The sequence below is a fragment of the Lactuca sativa genome, chromosome 5, assembly GCF_002870075.4.
Source record: "Lactuca sativa cultivar Salinas chromosome 5, Lsat_Salinas_v11, whole genome shotgun sequence".
Classification (NCBI taxonomy): domain Eukaryota; kingdom Viridiplantae; phylum Streptophyta; class Magnoliopsida; order Asterales; family Asteraceae; genus Lactuca; species Lactuca sativa.
This window is the reverse complement of record NC_056627.2, coordinates 28,510,135-28,515,558: the sequence shown is the minus strand read 5'-3', so window position 1 is coordinate 28,515,558 and position 5,424 is coordinate 28,510,135. Positions and strand designations below refer to the sequence as shown.

At 42.2% G+C, this 5,424-nt stretch overlaps 1 non-coding gene across 1 annotated transcript; it reads right to left on the bottom strand.

The window, feature by feature from the left end:
* Window positions 1–2,037: 2,037 nt before the first annotated feature.
* LOC111880546 (small nucleolar RNA R71) lies at window positions 2,038–2,144 on the bottom strand. The gene has a single exon (XR_002846512.2). It is a non-coding gene; the product is annotated as a small nucleolar RNA R71 (small nucleolar RNA).
* Window positions 2,145–5,424: the final 3,280 nt, after the last annotated feature.

The following is a 5,424-nucleotide window of genomic DNA, read 5'->3' as shown; positions in this document are numbered from 1 at the left end:
TAAGAACAATCATTCAACACCCACACATCGATTTGAAAGAAATGAAGAAAAAGTAATGTTTAATCGAGTTAGGGTTCTAGAAATTGACACAGGTAATGTAGATCGAGATAGGGTTTCAGAAATCGACATAGAGATAGAGAAACGTACCTAAATCAAAGAAGCATGTTGAATTCAATTAGATGAGGAGGCAACTGAAAATCGCAAGAGAGAAGTATCGGTTAAGGAGGGTAAACGTTTGAGAGGCGAGAGAGCGTACCCCTTATTCGTTCCAGTTCTCTGTTTCTATTTTTCATTTCTCCGCTTCTTTTCTTCAATTCCCAATCTCCATTTTCTCACCATTTCTCTTAATTATATAGAGAATTAAAAGGATGGAAAAGGAATCCAAAATTTTCTCGTTTCTCTATTTTTGGACGTTAACCAAACAAGAGAATTGGAATCGATTCCATTTCTCTCCTCTCATTTCTCTATACCAAACACCCCCTAAATTCTTACCATGGATATCGATTCCATTTCTCTATCACTTCATATGTCAGAATATAAAGAAGATGAAGACGATGACAAACCTGGTGGGCGGTGGAGGCGCTGCTTAAGGCGGCGACTTAGGGTGTCCACCGGAAGGGTTTTTACCGGCGAGAAGGGTTTCTGACCGACTTAGGGTGTCAACACGTGCACGCATAGAAACATACTTCTTCCTTCCTTGTAGAATTCCTGATGGGATGTCACCATTAACAACGTCGTAATTATGCTCTGGTGAGTCAACACCACTCCTTTGCTCAATCCGGTTGTACCGGAAGAATAAAGTATCGCGGCGACATCGGATTGAGAAACGGAGGGAGACAGAGCGGCATGGTTACGCGATTTCTAAATCAAATCTGATAATCAGCTGATTTGAATCGTTGATTTGGTGGGAGAGTTCCTTAACGGTGTATAGGGGATTAGCGGTGGTGGCGATGGCGCCAATGGATGTAACGGCGAGAAAGGCTACAGGGAAAAGGATGGGTTTTAGGTTAGAGAGAAAGGAAGACGAAGACCCTAGCTTCTTTCTTGCTGATTGGAAGGGGGGTTTAATTTTTCACATGGCGGGGTTTTAATTTTTGGGGATTTCATTTCCCGCTCAAAACGCGTGTTTCATTAAAAAAAATATAAAGCGACACACTTACACGACACACATTTTATAATAGGCGTCCTCCGTATTTCTTTTTTTTCTCTTTTCTAACACTAATTTCAGGGCACGCACAAATGAGTGTCCTCCATCCTTCAATAGATGACATTATTTTTTGGATGCACGCTTTTGCGTATCGTAAATCACTGCGTGTCATTGTTTGCACGTCATTAAAGGCTGTTTTTCTAGTAGTGTCTTATTTTAGTTCAGTTTTACATTTTTAGTTTAGCAAGTAGCAGGAGTTCATGACCAGAAGCTCAAACACACCCTTAGTCCCACCACTTGAAGATCCCGAGTCCACAATTCACAAGAAAAAGACGCCCTTACAAGAATTGAAGTCAAGTTTTTCAAGGAAGTCAGGAAAGAAAACAGGAGATTCAAGTTCATCTGCGAGGCACAGGAGCAATATTGATCACTTGGATCAAACACCCGTCCAAACCGAGTCCGAATACGATACCGAGCCGGAATTTGAAGAACACACGAGCGAACCCGAGAACGAGCCAAGGAACGAGATGGCAGCAATTGAAGAGATGTCCATGCAAGAAGATGTGGGTCCCGGTTTAGTCCAACCCGCAATACCTGCCACTGCCACATTCGATTTGAAGGGGCACATATTGACTGCACTGAAGGACATCCCATTTTTCGGGAAAGATCATGAGGATACTTTTAAACATCTAGATGAAGTCAACGACATTGCGGATTACTTCAATGTCCCAAATGTCAACAGAAACATAGTCTTGCTTAGGATGCTTCCCATCACTTTCAAAGGAGCTGCTAAGGAGTGGTTAAAAGCACTTCCCCCGGGTACAATTACCACTTGGGCTCAAATGCGTGAGCAATTCCTGGACCAGTTTTGCCCGCCATCCAAGATAGCCAAACTCAAGAAGGCAATAGCCAACTTTGAGCAACAGTCGGGGGAGTCATTATACGAAGCATGGGAACGGTACAAGGGCTTGCTCAGAAATTGCCCTCAGCATGATCTAAATGTGCAACAAGAGATGTCAATATTCTATGATGGGGTCAACGTTATGACAAGACAACTCCTTGATTCGTAAGGACCTTTGACAAAGAAAAATCCAATGGAGGTCAAGGAGCTAATTGAAGAATTCGCGAAGCACTCTCGCGAATACCACAACCCTAGGCAAGATAGAATCAAAGGCGGTGGAGGGGCCTAAACTAAAGAAATAGCAGCTGTAATGGCCATGCTGAATAATTTGGATCGAAGGATAACACAAATGGACCAGTCAATACATGCCATAAGAGTGGGTTGCGAGAGATGTAGTGGTCCACACTTGACCAAGGACTGCAATGTAGATGAGTTTAGGAACAGAAAAGCTCAAGTGTGCTACTCTAGTGGGGATAAGTTTGATGAGGATTGGAGGAAACCGAAGAAGGGGTGGCTGCCATATGAAGAGTATAAGAAGCAAAAAGAAGAGAAGTATAGGCAGATGGGTCGAGGCTTTTATCAAAAGGAGCAGCCACCAACCGAGAAGAAACCCGATCTAGAGACCATTTTAATGAAGTTTATGGAAGCTTCGGAAAAGAGACACGATGCCACTGATTCTGCTATTATGGAACAACAAACCTTAATAAAGAATCAGCAAGCCTCCATCCATAACCTTGAAGTACAATTTGGTCAACTAGCCACTCTGGTTCATGAAAAATTGTCCCCGAAGAATCCGGAAGTAAAGACCCAATTTCACGTAATGGCCATCGATACTGAAGAAGAAGCAATCTCTGAGTTCCTGGAGGCATTAGAAGAAGAACCACAGCAGCCCGATCCAAAACCCAAGAAGTCAAAGTTCGAAAGTGAAAAAGTTGCTGAAACAGCTTCGCCACGACATGGCACTCCTTTGGCCACGACGTGGCGCATGTCTGATCAAAAAGTCTTTGAACCCGTTCCAGTTTATCAGCCACCGTTGCCATTTCCACCCCGAGCTGCACTTAGTCTACTGGAGAGAAGGAGCATATAGAGTTTGTAAAGCATGTGAAGGGGATCCCGATTAATACTCCCTTTGTCAAGTCCTTATCCAAAACTCCCGAGAATCAAAAATTACTGCAAGATTTGATAGACACTCGAAGGCAATTAAAGAAGCAGTCTAAGGTGGTTCTAAGTGAACAAACCTCAAAAGCCGTGTTGGGAGAGACACCATAAAAGATGGGGGATCCTGGACGCCTCACTCTTCCGTGTGAGTTTGGTAACAAAATGAAGGTTAATGCTTTAGCCGATTCTGGGGCTAGCATTAATTTGATGCCCTTTTCATTTTATCAAAAATTAGAAATTCAGAAGATGAAGGCTACAAAAATGAAGATTCACATGGCGAATCGTTCAGTGACACAACCCCGGGGCATCGTGGAGGATATTTTGGTGAAAATTGGAAAATTTGTTTTTCCAATAGACTTTGTAGTTTTGGATATGAAGGAAGATCCCGATGTTCCAATAATCCTTGGTCATCCATTGCTTAACACTGCTGGAGCTCTTATTGATATTCGCGAATCTAAGCTCACTTTGAAGGTTGGAGATGAACAAGAAGTTTTTGGAATACAAGATGACTTCCAAGAGGATCATGTTCAAGAAGAGGTGTTCACAATTAACAAAGACAATGAACTAGAAGAACTGGAAAAGCTTATGGAAGAAGAGATCAAGGCAGTTCATAAAGTCAAAAGAACAAAACCAAGGGCATCTGTTCCATATTTGATTGAAGTCATAGCTTACAAGAGTCCACCTTCTTGGGTGAGCAAAGAGGATGAGGAGATGACAAGTGATGAAGAGGAGGTCACTTCAAGAGTGACAAAGCCGGTGGTGAAAGAGGAGGAGGATGCTATAAGGTGTAAGGAACAAACTAAGGGCACAAAATGCAAGCTTGAAGAAGATGGCAAAGCTAAAAAAGAGAATTCAAAGAAGGCATATAAAAGGCGAGTTTAAGCTTACAAGAGGCGATTCAAGGAACAAAAGATTTTAGTGGTGGACTCTTCAGAAGATTCAACGTAGAAGGCACGGAGTCCAGCTCAAGATTCCAAGAAAAATAAGCGCTTCTCGGGAGGCAACCCGAGCTTGGTTTGCATTTTCTTTTCTTTTAAATTTTTTTTTAGTTTTTAGTTAGGAAAGATTTCAACTCATCGTCTAATAACTGATACTTAGTAAAGAATTAGCTATGGGGAACTTTAATTAATAAATGAAATGCAAAGTAGATAGTTAAAATTTATGATTTTGAAAAATTATGCGATCAGGCATATGCCACGTCGTGGGCTGATACGGCCACGTCGTGGTAAAAATGTAATCACGGGAAGAGATGATAGTTTCAAAGTCCACGACGTGGCATAGCCAGCCACGACGTGGCCTTTAAAAAGTCACGGGGGGACCATTTCCTTAAAACCCTTTGACTAACATTCCCATTCCCATTTGATGCTGCCGCACGAACGGGAACAAGGTCCCCACAGCCAATTTCTTAATTTGCTTCCAAATTCCTTGCAAGATCTTTTCAATTAACTCTACTTGGTATGTGTTCTACCCATTAATTGTAGTTCTATCTTACAATTTTAAATTTTCATGGTTAGGGTTTATGTGAATAATGAGATCCATGAAATTGGTTAAGACTAGTTGTTGATTCTAGGTTGCATGTCCCTTAAATGTCCATAGGAACAAACCCTAAGCAATATTTTTGGTTGAAATCACAGGCAGATTAACCGATCGATAGACAGTTTGCGACTGCGGTCCACGACGTGGCGAGCCTGGCCACGTCGTGACTTCTGAACAGACAGTTTAATTTGTTTTAATAGTTTGGGTGTTTGCTGCTTTGGTTTGATTTTGTATGCAGAAATGGGACCACGAAGAGCTATTCCACAGGAGGAAAACCCGATTGATGGGGCGAGTATACATCCTTTATATCAGTTTCCTCAAAACATTCCCCGACCATTGTTAACTACTTATGAGAATCGGCTGGGATGGTTATATAATAGGGAATTTGCGATAGCCCCAATTATCGATTGGGGATGGCTCGGTGGTGTGGGAATGGTTGCTGAGTTGGAACGCTATTGGTCGAAAACATACGAAGGGGATCAATTTTCTTTCACTTTTCACGGGTGGAGGAATTTGTTTGCAATTCAAGAACCCGTATACCGGGAATTATCAGTGGAGTTTTTCTCTACCGTATGCTTCGAGGAACGCACCATTGATTTTACTTACAACCGAGCACTTGTGTTTCGTTTGGGTGGTATTTATAGAGAGTGTAGTCTTCGGCAATTCGCTTGGCGGATGGGGC